The sequence below is a fragment of the Pleurodeles waltl genome, chromosome 5, assembly GCF_031143425.1.
Source record: "Pleurodeles waltl isolate 20211129_DDA chromosome 5, aPleWal1.hap1.20221129, whole genome shotgun sequence".
Lineage (NCBI taxonomy): Eukaryota > Metazoa > Chordata > Amphibia > Caudata > Salamandridae > Pleurodeles > Pleurodeles waltl.
In genome coordinates, this window is record NC_090444.1 from 1,100,446,525 (window position 1) to 1,100,470,248 (window position 23,724).

The window sequence follows — 23,724 nt, forward strand, 5'->3', positions numbered from 1 at the left end:
AAGCTCCGGTAAGCTAGGCCAGGTAAGAAGTGTGGTCATGTTTTCAAGCTTTATGGGCACCTTGTACGTTGCAAGATGCAAAATCTTGCCCATTTCATCTTAACATTTCTGGGGTACCAGATGGCAGCAGCAATAAGCTTTCAAATGGAAAGTGCAATGATTTTGCCAGTAGAGGTCAGAAAAGATGGCTAAATCCTGAAGCTGGACCCTAGAGCTCAAAGCCAGAAGTGGGACACACGTGTACACAAACAGTTAGAACTCGATTCTTGCCTCTTTGTGCACATTAACCCAACCTAACTTGTTATCAGGGTATGTTCTCAAAATCTCTTTGGTGGCAGTGTCTCTCCGAGATTTAAATTCTATAGACCTGTGTCCTGGTCCATAAGGCACACTGAGTGATGATAGCAAACCCGTAGAGAGACAGAGGGCCTCAGTTAGACTGTAGCAGAGAGGGAGCGCTGCCATAAATGTGCAGTGCTCATGCCCCATCAAACTTGCAGTTCCCTCATGTCACTTTGAGTCCGGGGAACTGATGAGCTTGTGATGAGGGAGAGTCAGCTGGCTCCACCATCAGAAACATTTGATCTGGAGACCCATTCACCACGAGTCTGCTAGGTCACAGTGTTGATGCTCTATCTGGTGGTGATGCATGGGAGAACAAGGCCGGGAAGAAACGTAATGGCCCCAACATCCATGGAAAAACATCTCAGCTGGTCAGAACCACTGTTTTCGTTTTTCAGAAACACACTTCTGCTTTGTGAGTTTGTTTCTGAAAAAAAAACAAAAAATGAATGCCAAGAGGGGCAAACAAACGCTGTACACGTTCACTGGTGCTTTCAGTGCATTTGCTGCATCACTGGAGGCATGTCATACAGACAGATGAATTGAAGGCCCAGAGCTCTCCACCAGGCAGGTAGGGATTTCTGAGTATGGTGGGTGGGCCTCCGCCACGGGATCTGAGCCATGATCTCCACTGATGTTGCTGCCTGGCAAACTGCCTGCAAAACTTTAAATGATGCATAGAATGACTTACAAAGGCATATAATCCAGTGCTTAATTTGAACTTGCAGTTGCCGGTGGGAGCCACCGGTACTCAATTTTGGAGACCAGCCCTTATTATTTTGCTTCAAACACAGAGAGAGAGGGAAAAGCAAACAAAGCAGAAAGATGGAGGAGGAGAAAGATGGAGAAACTCCATAAAAGGAAAAAGCAGGGATCTGTAATAGTTAGATAAAGGGACAGGAGTGTCTGGAGGTGGATTGAAGAGGCCAGATTCGGATTCAGGAATATGCAGCCTTGTATTTGGTGCACTGACGTTTAATAGTGTCAGCTGCGAGCTTCTGAGCACAGCTTTGGGCACTGGTACTTTTTTTTTTTTTTTTTTTTTTTTTTTTTACAAATTAGGCAGTGCAGATACTGGCTTTTCAGAGGACATGAGATAACAGTTAATTGAACTGAGAAGAGTAGATAGATTTCTCTGAAGCTATATATGTCATTCTGATGACAGAAGTAGGACACTGTGAGATGAGTGCCAAAACAAATCTAAAGTCAGGTAGAACAGTGAAGGTTACAGGTGTGGGTCCGTGTATTTGCATCAATTTGTACAACTTTGGTTGGCGTATGCTAGGGAGTGCAAGGATCTCTATTAATGGGGAATGTAAGAATGGTGAGAAAGTGCTCTATAATTGGATATAAACTTTAAGGGGTTTAAATAAGACAGTTTTGTTTGACTTTTTTGGCACCCCAAAAGGTTTAGGCAGTCTCTGGTGATGTCTAATTATCAGAAGACAGAGGATCAAGGCATTTGGAAAAAAATGATCATGTAGCGATGTTAAAAGTCCATGAGTCTTTGTCAGAGTTATCAATGCAATTATTGTGGGAAAAAAACAGTCTAAGCAATTTCTTTTATGTAGCACATCAAAATAAGGCCTTTGATTTATTATAGATAATGGTTTCTTTCTCGCTTTTTGTCTTACAACATCATGAAAATTAATGTGACGTAGGCAGGGCTTCATCATTATGAAAACCTTTTTTATTTCTTTTTTTGTTAAAAATTGTGCATGTTTAAATGTAATTCAAAAGGACGTCATGCACTAAAAGATTTTTGAGCTCTTCTCGAGTAAAGAAAGTTGGCCCAGTGTCTTGTGTACCCATTACCTGAACTGAACTCTTTAAAACTGCCTCATCTGTGGCTATTTTGCTTGATCATTTCTACCTGGAAAGAATAAAGTCACTGCTTGAAATGATGGTTGTTTGCAAGCTGCCCAAGTATTCCCACTCTAGTTTCAAGTTAGCCTAGAAAGTATTATGCCAGGTTTCTTCTGCTACCTATGGTCACATGAATCATAATGACAGGATGCTTTAAAGCTGGTCTGAGTAGCAGATCTTTGTTCACAATATTTAGCACAAGAAGTGAGAAAGAAAGACTTGTCAGCCACATATCACAGCCATTTAAATGACGGGCAAAGTAATTTATTGTGAGTTTATAAAATATAACAGAAGAATTCATTTAGAATACAATATATTTTTTCATTTTCAGGTGCATTTTGCATATTTGCTTACTGGGGTCATGCCTGTGTGTGCACTGTTTTTGTTAATCAAACCATACAATGTAGTAGTTAATTGGCCTTCCTATGCTGCCCTGTTATTTTCCGGAATAGTCTAAGAACTAAGGCGGTAATTGAAAGGCATCCACCAAAAAAGAGCAGATGCCTCCTCCAGTAACCTTGTGAATCACCCACTCCATATAGGCGTCAGAGAACGACTAGATGTCCATCAGCTGAGGCTCTGCTGTCTCCTCAGGCAGAACAATTTGATTTGACAGCCTGTCTGTCCCTAAACTGCCAGGTCATAGTGAAGTGACGGTTGCCTTTGCTTTTTAGGCCTGGTCTCTTAATGTATATGTTTTCATCTTGGATGTGCCATGCTAGGGAGCACTTGCAAGTAAAGATTCTCTGTTCCAAAAAGTACTGATATGAAAATGTGATTGTAGTGAAAGCGGTTGTATATCACAACTATAGGGTTAACTGTAGAGTAGGGCGAGCCAGCAAATCTACAGGGAGAGCCCAGTCTGAGCCGAGCCAAGGGTCCGATTGGGCAATACCTGCTCATGCATGAGCCGAAACAATAAAGTTTCTTCAAAATCACAAAAATATATTCCTTTAACAGGCCTAAGCGTTTCACCTTAGTACATATGATTAGATCACTGCATTGAGAGGCAAGAATACCATTGGTGAACTCAGGGGCAAATCATGTGTCATGTTTATGCCATAATATGAGGCCTAGGTTCTTAGATGGAGCGACATTATAATCTATTAAATAAAAACAAGAATTTTTCCTTTAGCACGCATCTTTCAGTGACTTTTCCGCCTATCGTTAACCTAGGAACAAAAAAATACATACCAAAATGTTCTCTCCAACACAAACTGTCCTTTACTAAGCGTCCTCTCTGTAATTATTTATTTTTACAGAAACATTGGTTGCAACAGAGATCTTTACTGTGTACATCCACATACAAAAGAAACACAGCGAATTGCATCACGGTTTGTTTGCAGACTGCGCACTGTACAAATACAGTAGAAACCTGCGAACACTAAAGGACTCAGTACATGTTCCTTTGTAAACATAAACGTGATTCCCGCCAAATCCACAAGGCAACACTCAGCGACTTAGGACAGTTTGTAAAATAGTAAATGGCATTGAGCATATCACTTAGTTTGTTACAGATTTGACGGTACTGGACTTATCTGATATTTTACGTATTTACCTGAATGTTAGAATCTGGTGGTGTAACACATATCTGATGATACATGCTATATCTGACATGCAACATATTTGGTGGTGACATATCTGGCTCTACAAAGTTGCTCAGCAAATCAAAACTAACAATAGTTAATGGTTGTTCAGAGTATGCACAGCGGTTCTTGTTAAAAAAAAACATAATACTTGTACGATAGAGTGACCAGAATTTTAAAGCCGAAACCCGGGACATTTCACGAAAAACATAGAAGTAGGACAACACGTTTTCTTCAACCGACCGCACAGAATTACAGCGTCTATCAGCATATAATTACAGAAGGGCACTAAGAAAACAAATCAAATGTCATTTTTAAAGCCAGTGTAATGACTATTAATTAAAAAAATATCTAATAATGCCTGCATAGTATATTCGATTTGGGAAAGAAACAAACAAAAAAAAAAACACTTCCGACGTTTTTGAGTGGGCTTTCTAAAAACCGTGACATAAACAAAATTTCCCGAAACCTGCGGGAGAGGTGGCGAAAAACCGGGATTGTCCCGGCAAATCCGGGACGCCTGGTCACTCTGTTGTACGAGCACAGAATGAAAGAAACCTTTTGAAAGAGCGCAGCTTCTATCTCACTACTGGATGAAAATGATTCAACGGAAGCGTAGATTAGGCCGCGAAGCCCTAGCCTAAAGGATTTAAATTCACAAGATGGCAGGTTAATGGCCAGACGTTGGTTTTTAAATGCAATTTAAACTGACACTTTCTGCCCATTAAAGGAGGGGTCCTTCCTTCCTCGGCTTTATCCTTCTCTCACCTGTCTGTGAAAAGACCCTTTGCTGGACAGACCTGCAGCACAAGATGCCTCGTATTTGGCGCTTATTTGTCCCGGGCCAGGCCGTGTAAACAGGGGACATGTGGCCCTCTTTCAGACAGAGGGCAAGATGAAAGGACAGCCTGGTATCCTCGCAGTTTGGTGTCACCGCCACTAATCCTCCGTGGCACTGGAAACCAATTACAGAAAAAGTCATTTTAGAGTATTCAAAAGAGCAAGACTTGTAAAGCTAAAACAAGACCAGCTGCGATGTAAAAAAAAGGCGTGCCAACTCCTCTACCAGTGCTGCTTGGGTGAGAAGACATATAGAAGGCTGTTCTTAATTAAAGAACCAGAATTAAAGTGAAATACTGGTGTTAGGCTAGAAGTGTTTGTTTTGAAAATGGGTCTATGAAAAGAAAACATGAAACTGAATGGAATTTATAAAAACAAAACAGACAGTAAATTGGGGATGATATCAAAAAAAATTTCCCTCTCCAATCAAGGATTCAGCACACCACTCCACCGAGACAGCCCTTATGCAGGCATCAAACACTATCAGGTCTGCATGTGACCTTCCCATCTCCTCCATCCTAATTCCCCTTGACCACAAGTGGTTGTCCCCCTTCACCATCTATGCCCAGGAACAAACCTGATGGCACTGCTGAGGCTCTACTGGCCTACCCTGTATGGGTACCACCAGCCAGACCAATGTGTGGAACAAGCACATTATTGCCTTCTCTAGCCCTCCCAGAGACTGGAGGAGGGACGCTCAAGAACTACTGCAGCATCAGGGAACCTGAGTCGTGACTGCTGGCGTTCACAGTCGCTCTCTGGACCATATTTTGTTACTTGTTGTTTAAGATGCACTGCCAATATAGCGGCAGTCCAGTACCCAGTTGTCTTCAAAAGTTAGCCATATCGAGAGATACCTGCATGGTCTAGAGAAACCCTTCTGTACCTGTGTGAATGTATATATTGCTGATAACTAGACTGCTGTCTCAACTCCTTGAGAGAGGAGCCGCTAAGCCTAAACATTTAAATACCTCCGGTGGAAGGATATTCCTATTTTTGTGAATCAGCACTACTTGGCCATAAATTGGGAGAAAGCCCTAGCTTCCAGGCCACAGAAACTCAGGGGCCATATTTATAATTTTTGACGCAAAACTGCGCTAACGCAGTTTTGCGTCAAAAAAATTAGCGCCGGCTAACGCCATTCTGAAGCACCATGCGGGCGCCGTATTTATTCAATGACGTTAGCCGGCGTTAGCCGCCGGCGCTGCCTGGTGTGCGTGAAAGAAAATGACGTACACTAGGCAGCGCCGGCGTAGGGGAATATGGAGCTTGGGAGCCAAAAAATGGGGCAAGTCAGGCTGAGGCAAATTTTTCGCCTCAACCCGATTTGCGCCATTTTTTTCGACTCCCAACCCCCATTGAAATGACTCCTGTCTTAGAAAAGACAGGAGTCATGCCCCCTTGCCCAATGGCCATGCCCAGGGGACTTCTGTTCCCTGGGCATGGTCATTGGGCATAGTGGCATGTAGGGGGGCACAAATCAGGCCCCCCTATGCCACAAAAAAATAAAAAAAAATACTTACCTGAACTTACCTTTCCTTCCCTGGGATGGGTCCCTCCATCCTTGGGTGTCCTCCTGGGGTGGGCAAGGGTGGCAGGGGGTGTCCCTGGGGGCATGGGAGGGCACCTCTGGGCTCCTTCCGAGCCCACAGGTCCCTTAACGCCTGCCTTGTCCAGGCGCTAAAAAACGGCGCAAAAGCGGCTGGACGTCATTTTTTTTGACCCGCCCACTCCCGGGCGTGAATTTTGCCCGGGAGTGTAAATACGGCGCACATGCCTCGGAGTCAATTTTTTAGACGGGAACGCCTACCTTGCATATCATTAACGCAAAGTAGGTGTCCACGCTAAAAAATGACGCAAACTCCATGGACTTTGGCGCTAGACGCGTCTAACGCCAAAGTATAAATATGGAGTTAGTTTTGCCTCGGAATTGCGTAAAAAAAAACGACGCAATTCCGGCGCAATCAGAGTATAAATATGCCCCTCAGTTTCATGGACTCCAAGACTGTGTCACTTTGCTTTGAGGGTTATTGATACTCTGTATTGTATATTGTCACTGTGGTTTCTTTCTTTCACCTTGTTTACAGTGTTTGTGAATAGTAAGGTTTGTGAATCAGTTGCAAAGTATCTCATTTTTGGTGGGAGAATTATGACTCTCCAATTCATAGCGCATGATTGTGATAAGTTACCAATCATGATACAATGGCAAACATAGTTTTGGCCATTACATTGTTTTCAGTACAGTTCTGGTACTCACAATTATATAGTGACTGCAAACAATATACACTGTGCATACCCAAGGGTCTGTGTTTTGTTCTAGAATGGTGCTGATGCACAATATGTACTTTCTATAAATTAATTCCAATTTGTAATGTAAATATATGTATACATATTTCTATGGGTTATTAAAGTGTTGCACCCTCTCAACTCTACCTGGGATTTCACATTTTTTATGCAACTGTGATAACTCTATTGTACTCCCTTCAAATCTTCCTGGTGATTAAAAGATGCTCGGGTGACCAAAATCCTGCCACAGAGTGAGTACTTAGAAACCTTGTTTCTGGGGAACACCAGCACTCTTTCTTTCAATGGCACTTGGTGGTCTTTGTTACTTCATGGATAGCGTGAAATACTGACACAGGCAGCTGGTGGTGTGATTTGAGTGTGAGACTGAACAAACGTAGTATTCTACTGCAAAACATCCAGCTGTTAATATTGCCTATGGTAAAAAGAAAAATGGAACAGATTGTAGAAATTGAAGTATGTGAGCCGGGGGTGATAAGTCAGGAGCAACAGAAATCTTGTGCAAGTTGAGACTACCAAAATCAAAAGGCAATACGTTTCACTCCTAGAATCCTTTTTAACAGCACCGGTTTTGCAGAAGAAGAACTATTCCATGGCCCTTGTTCTTTAATGGCTACCACTCATCAATGCTATGATGCCTCTATTCCCAAAGACATCAACTTCTAGATGAAATAGCTAGAACTGGAGGAGGAAAAGGACAGTATACAGCAGGCAGAAAAAAGGATGTCAGTAAGATACACTACATATAAAGAAAGAGGTGGAGAAAGATAGTTGTTATGCCGTCAAGGCCTAGCGCTTGAACACAGACGCTCCTAATATGTTAACAGGCACTTTCTTATGTGGCTGTGTCTACCCCAGTGGCATCCCCACTCTTCTGGCTTTTCCTAGATCTTGAAGCACCTTGTTCACATGGGCTCTCTAGACAAGGACGTACAAAGGCACTATATGAGCTTACTTGTGAAGTTTGACAGGTTAGTCTTGACGAAACAGTTGCAGGGTTATTGAGCAGCATGCCTCTCAGCGATATGGAAGTGACCATGGAGTTTGCAGGAAAGCTGCTTTTTCTGCTTGGTCACCCTGGATTTTTCCCCTTTTGCTGGATCCCATATTTTGCTGGTTTTGAGATGTCTGTGCTCTTTATCCCTGCTAACCAGTGGTAAGTGCCTACACTCCCCTTTACACATGGTTGAATTAGCATATTCCTAATTGCCATATTTAATTTACCTATAACCCCCTAGTTTATGGTACAAAGTGTATCCAGGGCCTGTAACTTAAATGTCACCAGTGCATAGCAGCTCCCATTATGCCATCCACATCCATAACAGTGTAAAACATGGCTTCGGACTTACCGGCGTAGCCTAACTGTAGCATAGCAAAAACTACATTTCGACCTGTCAAAATGAATCTTTTTGACAGGTTAAATCCTTCAATTTATATATAAGTGTCACCCCTATTAGACCTTTCACCTATAAGGCAAGGTAAAAGGTATTTTGAAGTAGGACATGTAGAAATATAATATTAACATGTTCTTACAGTGAGTAGCACCCAAAAGCTATTTTATATTTTGTGAGGTCTAGTTGTTCTGTGTAGAAAATCAGACAACAGATTTAACATTCTAATACTATATCTCTGGAATGGGACTAGCAAGAAAAATAATTAAATAACTATTTTTATTAGTTATTACAAATCCAATTCATGGTGAAGTTCACTTTTTAAGAAATATTAAGGAAAGATAACTTTTCAAAGGTTACCTTTTCCCTGCCTGAAGTTCCCAAAGGCTACGTTTGTATTTACCCTCCTACTTCTGCCAGCCAGCATTCTGCAAATATTTTAATAGGTGTGAAAAAGGTGTAAAATGTTTCCCAGGTGCAAAGAATAGACTTACCTGAACGGGCAGAGATGTCTCCTCTGTACCGAACACAGAATGCAGTGTGGGTGTGTGAGCTTTTTAACATTACAGTGGCAAATTTTACATGACAGGTCTGCTGAGGTTACATAAAACACATGGGCATACTTGAAAGGAAGTAAACCAGGCTGCCAAAACAATTCTTGTGTATTTACTATCTAGCTCCTAGAAAACTACTTTTTTCTACCAGACGTCTGTCTCTGGGTTTATTGTGGGTACAGTGACTGCCCTAAATTGGATTTTAGTGTTAGATTAGGGAGAACACAAGAATTAACATAGTACACCTCCAACACAAACCCTTAGCCCTCGAAGCCCGAGTTCAGTGTAGCTAAAGACTTTTGCCTCTTGAAAATGCCCAAAATGGGTAGGTTTGGGCCTGGGAATTTTTACCCCATTGGTTAGGTTGGGCCCAGGAGTCATTCCAATCCACTAGCCTGTGCCAGGCATAAATATGGCATATCCAGACACTCACCATAGAACACTATTGGAACTGAGGAAGATCAGATCAGGACTCAACCTGCTGTCTGCAACCTGAGAAGAGCCCTGATGGACTAAACCTGCTCTCTCTTATACCCAGGACAAACAAGTGGGATCCAAGGGTCAGAAGTCTGACTTCCTGTTAAATATGCAGGGACACACCAAGCTACAAAATGGCTATTCCTGGAACTGTCCAGGTAACCAGTGGCGACTGCACCCTGCTATTCGGACTCTGCCTGCCATCCTGAAAATCACTAAGTACCTCCCCTGAGGTCCTGGGAGGCATTAGATTTGCACTCCTGTGGTGGATTAGGAATTAAGGGCCAGATGTAGCAAGCATTTTGCATGGTGCAAACTGCGAAAATCGCAGTTTGCGCCATGCAAAATGCCGTTTGCGATGCACATTCACAATTTGTGGTACCGACTCGCAAATTGTGCATGCGACTCGCAAATAGGAAGGGGTGTCTCCTTCCTATTTGCGACTCGCATCGCTATGCTAAATTGCTTTGTAACCGCAAATGCGGTCACAAAGCACTTTGCAGTTACCACCAGTGTCACACTGGTGCTAACCCATTCGCAAAAGGGTACGGGGTCCCCATGGGACCCCTTCCCCTTTGTGAATGTTGCCAAAAAGGGGTTTTCAGAGCAGGCAGTGGTCCAATGGACCACTGCCTACTCTGAAAAACCGAAACCAAATGGTTTCATTTTTTTATTTATTTTGCAACTCGTTTTCCTTTAAGGAAAACGGGCTGCAAAATAAAATAAAAAAAACTGCTTTATTTAAAAAGCAGTCACAGACATGGTGGTCTGCTGACTTCAGCAGGCCACCATCCCTGTGAGTGCAGGGACTCGCTATGGGGTTGCAAAATGCGACCCACCTCATTAATATTAATGAGGTGGGTCTTTGCGACCCCATAGCGAGTCGCAGACGGTGTCTGAGACACCGTTCTGCATCCGATACTGCGACTTGCAATTTCCGATTCGCAATATCGGAACATGCTACATCTGGCCCTTAAGAACTAAAGTCAGAAGGCAACATCTTTGACCTGGGAGAACCTGTTTTGTGTATCTGAACCGTACTCCATTGTGATCAACGTTACATTGTGCTTAGGTCCTAGTCTACCATGACCGCTGACTATCATAGGAAAGTTATGCTTCATGGCGCTATTCCTACCTAAAAGTTTTAAAATGTATACCTCTGGTTCCGCTTACTAGATTTTTGTCATTTTCATTCCATTTAGTTTTTTACATTTTATTCATTTTTTCTAATTTGATTTGCAATTTTTAATATTTAGCAATCTAACTTTAATACTGTTTTGGTACTACATGAATACTTTACACATTGCCTTAACTTAAGCCAGTATATTCAGTGTCATACCTATCGCATGGTTGAGCTCATGTTAATTTAGTGACTTTGAGGGTCACCCTGCCAAAGGGTTTGATTATTCCTTGAGGTGGAAATAAGAACCCATTTTTTTAGTTGGTTGTGTGTCAAGTAAGAGAGGATATAAGAGAGGGTGAAATATGCTTTACGTAGGTGGTTTGGTCAAATCCCTGACCAGTGCATGTTACAGGTCAAGGAGATTGAAAAGAGGTCTCCTAAGGAAACCTAGATATCTGGATGCACTACAAATGCGGGGTGAATGTTCATATGATCTGAGGAACTGTTTAATTTTCTCTTAACTGAGAGCATGTTGAAAGCTTATCCTTCAAATGTGCTTGAGCACCTTGCTGGCACACAGGGCCCAGACCCTACGCAATATAGCTTATGATGGTGAACCATTGCCAACAGGGTGAACCAGAAGGGGCAACCTGGTCGACAGTCAAAAACGTTGTGTGATGAAGGTAGGTGTAAGGGATCAGGTCCTTAAAAAATTATCTTTTTCCTCTCTGGAATCACACGGCAAATCTAGTAGCCTACTTTTGTCTTCATAACAACACAGGTGACCTTCAGAGCTCTGTAAGAATCTTTGCCTTACCTAGCTCTCTTCAGTGTTTAACTGAGCGCCTTGGCAAAGCCAACTGACCAATGTGGCTTACAGTATTTCATGTTCATGTAACAAAGATATTTCCAAGGATCGACAGAGATAACCTTGTTACACATTCTGAAGACCAGCCTGCTAATTTTATGAGAGAAAAAGCAACATAAGTCAGTAGTAATAAGAGAGGGTAATGATGGCGGGGACTAAATCTTAATATTGTTTCTGGGAAGGCTACTCTAGTCAGCACCTTCATCCATCTATTGTGGTTGCAATTTGGTAATTCTTTTCGATATTGAGCTTTCCATTGCCCTGAGACAGAAACAGTAGGCAATGCTTTTATTGCAAAGTACCTATTCTCAAAAATGTCTTTCCATTTCTCCCAGAGTAGTGAAAAGCTCTTTGTTCGCAAGCACATTTCACTAATGTATCATAACAGATTTAAACCAGAATGCTACAGTGTGTTTTGGGGAAAATTCAAAGATATCAGAGAGCTGCAGCCAGGCTAGCCATCAATAACACCTGCCAATGACTTATTTCCCCAGTTCTATTACCCCTACTTAGGCTTACTGGGGCTATTTTAGAGATTGGGTGCAATTTCTATGTCTGGGCGGCAGCACACCCGAAATTATGTGCACCTACCCGAGACAAAGACAGTGCACCCCATCATGGAAGAAAACACATTCTCCCCGGTTTAGGATCAAACTTTGACAGCTCAAGCTTGCCCTAGGGAGAGCACATTAGTGAAAGACAATGCAGCAGTTTACACCCAGAGCTTCACCTTTGACTCACAGTAGATTTTGCCCCATTTTTTAAATGGGGAAGCGATCTCCTGGAATCCGTGTTGAGAGCTTAACTGCATCCAAGAACGGAAGTGTGCCTGATATCTCCAGGGGTTGAACTGACTCCATGCCATCTCCATTGTGGTGTGGTGTACAATCAGTGTGACACCTGATAGCTGCTTTACCTGTGCACCTTGTATGTAATATGGCAGGAACACAATGCCATATTTTGCACTGCGCAATCCAGCTGATAAAAGGGGATGAGCAAGCATCTGTAGTTCTTTCCACAATGCCAAAGTGCCCCGGCGGGCAAAAAGCAGACACTAATGTTGTGGTTCTGAGGAATTTTCAGTAATATGACTCCAGCATGGTAAAGAATAAAGTTCAAGCCCCTTTACGTTGTATGCAAACCTTTGACTAGAAATAGACCTTTCTTTCTGACAAATGAGCAGAGTGCACACCCATAGGTGTGCATGGCGTTCGGGGCTGGGTGGGCCCGTGGAGCTGCACCATTCCCCTGCACTCACAACTCACTGGCTTGAGCCAGGGGAGGTACCATGGTGTTTAGGTAGAGCTTCCTGTCCCTCGTCTTCGCGAGTCACAGGGTGGGGGGGTAGGAAACTGGGAACACAATCAGCAAGAAAATTCCAGTTGCGAAGGCATGAGGGTATTTAGCAAGGGCCTCCCTTCTTTTGGATTTGCCGGTATGACATTGGAACCAGGAAGTGGCAGAGGCTTCACCGGGATCCCTTTTTTCAGTTAATTCCCGATGCATGAACAGGTTAGTCCAGTATCATATGCTAAGGCTTATGCGCCGGCTATCAGTTTCTTTGCAAAACTGCAACATCGCAGGATGTGGGTAGTAGCTTTGTGGTGAGAAAGGCTTTGACCAGATGGCCAGGCTAAATGTAGTATTCAAGGATGGTAGGAAGCCACTTGTGGCGCACAAATTCACTGTCATCTTAGGCAACTTAAACATTGCATGCAGCTCTACATATGGGATAGCGCTATTTTTGAACACTTTTGCAGTGGTCTTCTACAGCGCCTTCAGAAACGGTGAATTGATAGGCAGTCCCAAGCAGGATCAATTTGGAGACTACATTGGCTGAATACCCCCATTCTCCAGGACAAACTGATCATCAGGCTCAGGAGGTCCAAAACAGATCAGGTTGGTAAAGGGGCCCTGTAAAGATCACTCTTTCACGGATCCTTTTGATATCCACTTTATTTCAAGTACATTGTATAACGACATCTTCAGCACAGCTCCACCCTTGAGCCCTCTCCACTTCTAGCCTTCTACTCAGTCCCCACTGTTCCGTCTGACCTCACTGCCTACATCATCACATTCCAGCCTTCTCCAGTCACACCTCTACAGGTTATCTCCACAGGCCCACATAAACTTCCAGGCAGCTACAGCTATTCTGATCTGCCCAGTGGCCTGTATGAGGGCCTACATGGCACTACATCCAGAACTAGGGCTGTCTGCTTTATTTATCCATTTAAATGGTGATTGCCTTTTTCAGTACCAGTTGTCAGTAGTTTTTGCCTCTGCCCTCAGGGTTAATGGGGCTCATCCATCTGGTTATTCTTTCCATTCATTCAGACTAGGGGCTGCAACCTTCGCGACATGGGCAGGCCTTTCAAAGCAGGAAGATAAGCGAACTAGACAGTGGTAATTTTCCTGTTTCAAATATTACATCCACACAGAACTGCTATAAAAATGACTCCTCAGTTATGCAAGTTGTTAACCTGCCTCTCTCTCCGTTTTATCTTTTTAGTAGCCATGCCTCCAAAAGTTGAGTAGATCATCGGTCACTCCTTTTTGTGGTCTGCACATACCAGCTGCAGCAGCTCAGTAGGCCTACATTGATGGCATTGAAGAATGCTTTCTTCAGGTGGTGCAGAGCTGGAATTCTGAGGATGCTTCACTGAGGAAAATGGTGGAGGAGACTAAAGGCTGTGAGGGTCGTCAGGTCCCGGACCTAATTGTTGTGCATTTGGGCTGTAATGACCTGGTAAAGTTGGGCCGAAAGGAAGTCAGAAAATCCATTCTGAGGAAGTTTGCTTGTTTGGGCTGGTCATTACCGGACTCTTTCATTGCATGGCCCCACATGGTACCTTATCAGTTTTGGGTTAAGGGCATTAGGTCAAGGGCTCTCAATGTTTAGATTTAGGTGACTTAGAGCTGAATGGCAAAACTGTGTCCAGGTTTTGGGCATTTAAGAAATATCCCACACAAGCTGATCAAGGGACAGAAGATGTTTTATCATGACAGGGTACATCTATCTGATATGGGAAGGGTTCTCTTCATTGAGAGCATATTGGCATTCACTCAGTCTTTGTTCTTTGGTGGGGAGGACAAAGCACCTCATTGCCTTGATCACGGTTGTGGCACATTAACAGCAAGCAACTCCTCTCAGAGATAAAGGGTTTTCCACCAAATACTTCTTAGGACAGCACTCAGGGGATGGACAGCAATCCTTATTCTGAAAGGAACATTCACATCGGCTTGGGGCAAGAGTCTCACAGGTAACCAGTTTGGGGCAAGAGGCTTTAGTCCCGACTCTCATATCCTCTAGCCCCTTTTGGCAGCTTGGTTTTGGGGAGGGACCATAACAGGTGGTCAAGGGTGCAAAGAGTTGGGGCAGCCCCTCAGGGATAGAGGGGTTTCCTGTGTAGCCTTGGGAGGCAAACTGAAGGAAAGGAGTTTTAGTCCGTACTGCTGTGACATCTCAGGGAATGACTCTTCCGTAAATATATGTGTGCTACAACTATCACTATTGCTGGGATGGAAAAGTTCCTCACATGGTGATGGATCTGCACCCCTGAACTGAGTGCCCCAACTGTAATGATGTGTGGATAAGTAATGCAGATTTTTCTTGTCATAGGCAAACACAAATCATATGTGTGCACCATTACATTAACCTGTCTCATAGATTGCAGTCTTGCTGGACCAGGAGGGGTGCCCAAACAGGTACCCTCATAGTGGTGAATGGATACTGCCTTTACGAGAAGTCAAACAGTACGAGTACAGTGGTGGCAGCATATCATGTAGTGATCAGTAGGAGTGGACAGGTCCTTTTCACCTGTGTTACTGGACTGAAGCCTACAGCCAAATTCATTTAAAGTTCTGCTACTGTGTTCTTAACTCACCCTTGGCCTACATAGGTTTGATGTGTAGCGTTGCACAGTGCATGTGTGATATCCATATGTGGATGCATGTGGTTGCATGTGTATCTGTGAGTGGTGCAATATAGGAATAATGCAGTGCTGTTCAATGTGGCTATATTGTCTCTTGTGATGGGTGTATGTGTGCCTGTGAGTAGTGCAATACATAAAGGATGTGGGGCAGTGCAGTCCGTGTATAGAATATGCATGTGCTGAGTAAAGGTGTGCCTACTAATGGTACAGTACATGAATATTGTAGTGCTGTGCAGCGTGTGGATGCTATATGCATGTGCTAGGGGTATCTATGTTTGTGGTAGATAAATGGAAGACTCAGGGTTCCAATTTGGGAGACCCAGGGGTGGATGGAGAAACATGAGAAGAGATGGTAAAGGATTCCTCCACTGGCAGATTTGTGTATTTCAGCATTCTTGTAAGCTGAGTGGAACACAATGGAGGAAGGGAGAGCCTGACTTTTCAGCAAACATCAAATGGTGCTCTTTGATTCAGAGAGAGGTCAGAAGGAAGGGGCCCTGGGACAACTCAGAAAGGAGATAGGGCTGATAAGAGAAGCATAAAGAGTAGGGCTGACGTCCTGGGTAACCTTTTGATTCACATACCAGTGTGGCTGAAATCCAGGTGTGAACCGCTAGTCATTGCCATGACCTGTGTTGTGAGGTTATCTGATTTGGAGTCACTCCTGCTGTAATAGACTGCTTTCTGGAGGAAGAGATAACAGAGGAGTGGGCATTTCAAAAGTAAGCAGACTCCCAACATAAACTTCAAAAACTCAGACTCTAAATCACATTTGGTGCCTGGAAGTTGACTGTAGAAAAGGGAGCTTGAGACCCCGTAAAAATGGACAACAATAAAACAGCCAGTTGGGCTGTGTGAAAAAGGGAAGCCCTGCAAGACCTCTGCCTATGACCAAGAATGGGGCCAAAGCCTGCTAGTCTCCTAACTGAGTTAGGAGACATCACCCAGGGAATCCAATATCAACAGCCCAGAAGCCTGGAGCACCAGCACCTGCCTGCTTGTCAAGCCCAGTGTGCCCTGTGAGGAAGAGGAGACCATTGAAGGGAGTGAAGTCCAGTGGGGAATGCTGGCAAGTGGATACGCTTAGAGCATTGTGAGGAGATGGCTGCTGCCCTGGTCAGGTCATTGCATGTGTGCAAGGAAAGTCCGTAACTCCCGCATACCCGAGGAGGGGCACCATGAATTGAGCAGTAATCACTTCTGCACCGAACCGGTCATAACCCATGTCCAGTGTGACGTCAGTGAACCCTAATGCCAGGTGGGGCTGCCATGGTGTGTGCCGCTGTGCCATGCAGGCAATATTCTGTATTTGGTGTTAAGTTGCTGACCCCGTATGCCTAGTCGAGCCATGGTGCATGGTGCTGCTATGCTGAGTGGGTTGTTAGCAGTGTGTGGTTTTAAGTTAGCGACCTTGTATGCCATGGGGCTGCAGTGAAGACTGTCGATGTGCCGTTTGGGCTAGAGACCATGTGCAGTGAAGGGATGGTGACCCAGTATGTCAGAGAAGGCTACCGGGATGAGGCAAGAAGTGTGGGATGGTCAGGCTCGTAATCAAAGGAAAGGGCCACCTTGTTGACCCTAGCGGATCTGAGCCATGACTAAGGACCAGCGGCAGAATCATTACACCCGTACCCCCTAAATACGGGTGGGAAGAATGAAAGAACTTACCCATCTTGGAAGAACCAAGGGACTCCCCCTCCCCCGCTGCAGGGCCACATGTGGAGGAACTATAGGACAGCTGAGCGCATCCCGATTGGGTTCCCAAGAAAAAGACTCACTGGACACAATTGCTGTAGATCTAGCGCCTGCAGAGGGGACACGCACAGAGACTTCAGTTGGTCCGATCCTGCTGGTGTGAGTAAGGCATTTTGGGGACTGAGAGCCCCAGGGAAACTTGGCTGTAGATAGGCCGTGACACTAGAACAATTTTGATTTTATACGGAGTCACAGTGGGACTTCTGAGACTCGGACAACTAGTGGGGCTTAACCCAAATGTTGCCTGTAGTGAATGGGAAATAACTACTACTGCTAGCGTGAGGGAAGTGTGACTCAGTAGCCCACCTATGAAGCACTAGAGTTCTGACATTAGGGGACTGTGTATATTGTTTGCGAATATCATATTTTACTTTGGGGTCATATACCGATGCTACTTTTTTCAGAAAAGCAAGTGGAATGGGTGGTACTGTGAGCGTGCCACAGCAACACCCATTGCATTTTGACGCTGGCTCAGATTTATGAGATTTTGAAAACCTGAGGCAATGCCAAAATCTAACGCCCCCCTAGGGGTGGCTCTAGCAAGGCGCAATGAGGAGGAATACTTTTATTCCTCCTTGTTTTTTGCTTTTTCTAAGCGTGCTGCATTATGCAGCACACATAGAAAGAGCAAAATGCCAGAAATTATTGTTTATGTGGGGGAAGGTGTCCCTTCCTGCACATAAACAATCATTTGAAAATGACGCTTTGGCACTTCTGTGTGTGCTGCATTCTGCCAAATCGCCATTAGTGATTGTTTATGTGCAGGAAGGGACACCTTCCCACACATAAACAATTACACCCCTCAACGCAGACATCCTTGCACAATCGTGCAAGGGTGCCTGCATTGGCAGCTAAATTTAGCACCAGCGCAGGGGACAACACAGGGGTGCGCCATATTCAATTAAATATGGTACATCCCTGCACTGTGAAAATGATAGAGCGCAGCGCTGCAAATGTTGGCGCAGCGGCGCGCTCCACCATTTTCCCATAAATATGGGCCTACACGTTTCAGTCATATATCACAGGCCATGAGCTGCACTGCTTTCAAACACTATTTAGGGGCCATTTTAGAAGACACATGTAGATGGCTATCCTATTTAGAACATCTAATAGCAAATTTGGATTCACAAGAGTAAATGCATGTACGCACATATTTTAATGCCCCACATAATTTAGGATGTAGTGTTAAAAATGCACAAACGTGCTGTGCATCCCTTAATGTTCTGAGATTAGAACCAAAATTAATGATAGTCCGCAGTATTTGATGATTGACGACCACCCCACTACTTGGCGTAATATTTTGTATTGGATTCCAAATGCATTTACACTGCACTTACTACCTCTGCCGACGGGTGAGGGACAACACAAGCAATATAAATGGGCTCCAATGCCCCAACTAAGTTGGTGAAATGCACCCATAATTTGTGTGCAGCAGCCAGGCCTCTCCATCCAATGGGATCTGGTGCTACTGCACCTGCTGCACCATCGATAGCTACGCTACTGACAGAGCCAGCATCTTCATACCACACTCTTGGTTCCTTAAGAATACCTAGCACTATAAAAACTTATTTCAACCTGAATAGGACGGTGTAGACATCGGGTACAGGATTCTGGAAGTTAAACAGCTCGGTATGGGTAGTTTAATTAAATCGTGAAATGTACTATATTGTGCAGCGATATATTCGGTTCGTTTTCCATCTGTAAAATTAATGCAACTGACTCTGCTCAGCAATAACTGAGTTCCAAACCAAGCTTCAATGGCTAATTTGTGATTTTTAATTTAGACAAGAATGTGTTTGTTGAGGGCATACGGAGCACGAGCCCATTTTCATACTCTTCAACTCAATTCCAGAGCAAGCAGTACCCAGAGAAGGAATGCACACAGCAAATTAAACCTTGCCCTTCCCCTGCCACCTGACAGGCCAAGACCAAGAAATACTGTCATGCCTGTCAGAAGGGTGGAATGATGTGCGCATCACACCCAGGTGTGAGGAACCTCTCCCTCTCCGCTTTTTCCGTGGCCCAGCTGCAGAAGTGCCCCACAACACAGGAGAAACCTGGGCAAAGAGTAACCAGCGCTGCCTCTAATCAGCGTTCCCTTTCCTTCTTAGAGATACACCTTTGAAATCACCCCAGGCCCAAGCTGCGAATTTTTAAAGAGATATTGTCCAAATGTAAAAATATAATTTTCTTAAGGGGACGTTCAGTGCAGAGAAAAATCCCTGCTCCTTTTGCCCAGTTTTACATCCCTAACAATCACCGACATTAGGCATTTCGGAATATTCCTTTTTTGATTATGCCTGCTCGGGTTTTGAGACCTACTGTGACATCATTCACCAAATGGCTCCGCATAGACCTGAAGAAGTTTAATAAACTTGAGTAGACACTGTAAATAAAGTGAGCGAAGTAGGCAAACGTGTGCTATTTAATGTGACCATGTATTATATAATGAAAAAAATGGCCATCGCTTAAATAGATCTCACTATTCTCTGCTTTAACCAATGTTAGTGCTTGAACACTGGTGTAATTGTACTTCATAAGCAACTGTTTTTTTTTTTAGTTTAAAGATGTTATTTGTGTCACTTCTTAAGGCTTTTTTGATGGTTATGTTTTCTTGTTCTAGTTATCCATGTGTTTCTTTGCCCCTCACTGCTAGCTTTTAGATGTGGTTTATTCCACAGAAGGCTTCATCAAAGGTGTGTGGACTGGTCTTTGAACTTATCTCTAACTCGTGCAAGTGCGCACATTTGTGTGACATGTATTACACCCTGGATTTTTCTTTGGGATGTGGTGTATATCGGAATACTTTATGTTCCTTGATGGTACCATCATTGATTTTGTGTAATATTAAGGTTGGGTGCATAAATGTTCCATAGTGGCGTTACAGAGTATGTTCTTACCTATAGTTTCAGAACTGGTCTGGTGGTACTTCTCATTTGCGCAGGCATAAGCACAATTAGTGTGTTGTGGAGCAGTGTGGTGTGATAGTGTGTGGTATACTTTGACATGAGTGGTACAGTAGGATACAGTGAGATGTTGAATAGCATGATTAGATATGCTGCAGAACTTTCTTGAATAGTGTGCCGTTTGATTTGGTTTATAATGAGGCAGTGTGAGATGTTATGGTACTGTTGATTTGTGGTATGCTGCATATAATGTTAACTTAAGCAGTGTGGATTGATGAAGTGATGGTGGTATGGTGGTGTATGATAAGAGAGGTTTTGCATGGAGTGATACAGTGTTTGGGGGATAGTTTGATGTCATTTTGTGGTTTAGTGTGTTGTCAAGAGGTATGGTGTGATGTGAAGTAATTCTGTGTAGTGTTGTGAGAAAATATATAATGGTGAGGGGTATGGGATACTGTTGTTTAGCATAGTGAGATGTGGTAAAAGGTTGGGTGGTAGAGTTTGTAACTCTTGTTGTAAGCTGTGTGTTTGGTATGATATAATGTGGAAGTGTGTTGTAATATGTATATATGGCAAACACAGCTACATTGTAACAGTGTAGTGGATACTTGAGGCTTCACAACAGATTGCAAATGCAGTGGTGGCAGTCTGAGGTGGGAAGAGTGAGGATACAATATAGAAGGGAGACTGTTACAAAGGAATAAGCAAGTGTACGGGAGCAAGGTTTAACATAGAAGTCTAAAGCAATGTGATGTGATACAGTTAATGCTGTGGTGTGATATGCCAACATGTGCTTTGTGGTGTGTAGTGGTATCCCAGTTGGGTGGGAGAGATTTGTGTCTTACTTTTTGATAACATATTGAGGCGTATGATGGAGCATGGTACAGCATGAAGTAATGAAGAATACTGTATAATAAATATGTTGGATGACATGATGCAACGCGGTTTGATATGCTGAAAGTGTAGTTAGTGATGTAGGATGATGTAATGTCAGATGGTTTATATTGCATGATGTGATATGGTGGCCAGATATGGTACGTTGCCTAGGGGTAATTTATTTTTTATCAATTTTAATTAGTTTTATAACAATCCAGTACAATGCACTTTTTTACATAACTGTATGTGCCGTGTGAATAGTGGTACACTTAAATGTACAAACACTGTTATCTAATACATATCTGCTTCTCTCATGAAGGCTGACGTCCTTTCTCCAGCAGAGGAACTCTTTAGATAGATGAGCACAGTCTCTCAAATCTTCTGCCAGTCTATCATCTGTGCTAACCAGAGACATTTGTTTTAGACATGTTGTTGAAAGACCTATTAGAGACCATAATCAAAACTTACAGAGGGCTTTGTACCAGCTTATGGCTTACCACTGGAGGGCTTTCTTATCATTCATTTGCACTGGAGAAGTGTGGCTCAATGGTTAGAGCGGCAGACCCTGAAGCAGAGATCTGGCTCAAGACCAGGGTTCAAGTCCTGCTTCGGCAGGTCTTGGGCTCAATTCCCCTTGACCAGATAATTCTCGCCTCGGTGCCTAATCTAACTCATGGGTCCCACTCTGCAACTCTGGGCAATAGCTTGCTTAATCTCCACAACGGCCCCAACAGCGCTTGGATGCCTGGCTTCACTCTGGGGGTGCTCAGGAGTGGGCGCCTCACAGGGAAAAGCCAGGAGGGGTTCCATAGCGGTATGAGTACAGCGCCTTGAGACCCTAACGGGTGAGTAGTGCGCTATACAAGTGCTAATTTACATTTACATTTGCTTGTTTCTTATTCACTTGCTTTCCTTCTTCTTCTCACTATAGTCCTTCCCACAGAGCATAGCTTCTTTACCATTGTATTTGACTCATATTTGGAGAATACTTTTTACTTTTGCTTTCAGCACTCCATGAGAGTGCATGTGTTTTCCTGCTCTCTGTCTCATGTACTGCTTTTCCATTCAAATACCTGCCCAGGGTGCTACATGTTGTTCCCACTTACACCCCTACTTACCTTCTCCACTGTTTCTTTCAATTCCTTTTTTTTCATTGAGTTTTATGTTTTATTTCTTCTCCAACCCAGCCTCAAGGTCCCCCGTAGGTCCTTCATCCACTTGCTTTAGCTCTTGAGCGTGTTGACTTTTCCTTTCCTCTACTTACTTCTTTGTTGCTCCCTGACCACTCCCAGAACATTCAGAAAGTGTTTCTTTTCAAATGTTTGGTGGACTCTGCAGGTACCATTTGCTGCGAGGCCACTTTGTATTTTAGACCGCTTTAGTGTATGTTTAAGTTAGTTTTTTTTACACTCCAAGCTCCACTATCTCGGAATTGGTAAATAAAAAAATAAGCAAAATGGTGGTGCGTCATGCTTTTATGTGTCTGTATGCATGATCACCAATGCCCTCCCTCATATGTCATCATGTTGGGCTGCCACAATGTCACAACATGTAAGCACGCATGTGTGTGCACACAATCATCACTCTTTTTGCATTCTGCACAGCATCAGCAAAAAGTGTTGACAAGTCCAGTAGGTCAAAAAGATGAAACTATAGGCTTAGCCGGTGCTTATTTATCCTAGTATGGCCCTTTTGCATAGATTTGTTCCGGATTTTTCACCTCAGGCCTTTCATTTTGAGTCGAGTGTATTGCAATGCGTATGTTTGCCAAGAAAATACCCCTTGTTATAAATCTATTTTAGTTTTCTCTTTTTTGAGGTATGGATGAGTCATATGATACAATGTTATGGAGTTTTCTGGACTATATGTCCCATTTTAAGTGGAATTGTCTTATCACTTTTTCTCAGTATTCCACTACTTTTGCAGTTCCATTGCACGTTTAATATATCAGTACTTTTGGTGTCAGGTCTGGGCCTTGTGTAGGGTTTATCTTTATAAATTGCGTTGAGTACCATAGAGGTGCAATACTTTTTATGAAAACATTTCCAAATCCCCCATTGCTAGAACTTTGGTGTCTCACTGCTTTCTCACAGTTATTATCAGTTAACGGGTGTGGTAAGTCATTATTCCACTTATCTCCAGCCTTCAACTGTGTCTTCAGTGGCTCTTGAATTAGAACTGTCTTGGGGTAATTTATGCAGTTATTGAAGGTTTGCTGATGTGTGGCATGGAATGCTGTTTTCTGAAGAGGTAGTGCACAATGTGGAGCTGGGTGGTGTGATGTTGTCTGATAAGGTGTAAGTGATGTTGTGCAGTGTTAAATAGTCTGATGTGATAAGGTGTGGATGGTAGAGAGTAGCATAACAGGCTGTGTTAGGTGGCAATGAGGGGTTTGATGTTGGACAGTGAGGATAAGTGCTGTGAGGAGAGGTAAAGTGTGACGGGTGCCTACATAAGTGGTTTCAAACATTTCCATGCCACACTCCCTGGTGCAAAGAAAAGTCATTGGGGAAATCAGAATGACAAACATATTTTCTCGCATTTAATCTATAAAGTGGGAAGCTCTGAGCATATTTAACAAGTCAAACATTACAACTTCAGTTATTCCTTTTAAAGATGCAATCAAATACATAATTACCATAATTCTATTGGCAACCAGGTCTTCCTTAAAAGGTTATAGCATCCACAAAATGATCAGGTATTAGAAACAGGAGGGGGTGTACATTTCAGTGTTATTTGGGGGCTCCCCCTCACCCCATCCTACTTTGACACCAGCCAGGACATGAGTGACAAAATACATAATTGGTGGCCCATTACAGAGTGGTTCAATGCTCGTTCAAAAAAATCTGACAGCACTGTTTTGCCATGGTGTTTGTCTTTGTTCCGTGCGGCAAAATAAATGCT

The 23,724-nt window shown here is 43.4% G+C and overlaps 1 protein-coding gene across 4 annotated transcripts in view; it reads right to left on the reverse strand.

Moving 5' to 3' along the window:
* Positions 1-23,724, reverse strand: part of LOC138296303 (uncharacterized) — a 619,236-nt gene that overhangs the window by 162,210 nt on the left and 433,302 nt on the right. The window lies entirely within an intron of this gene.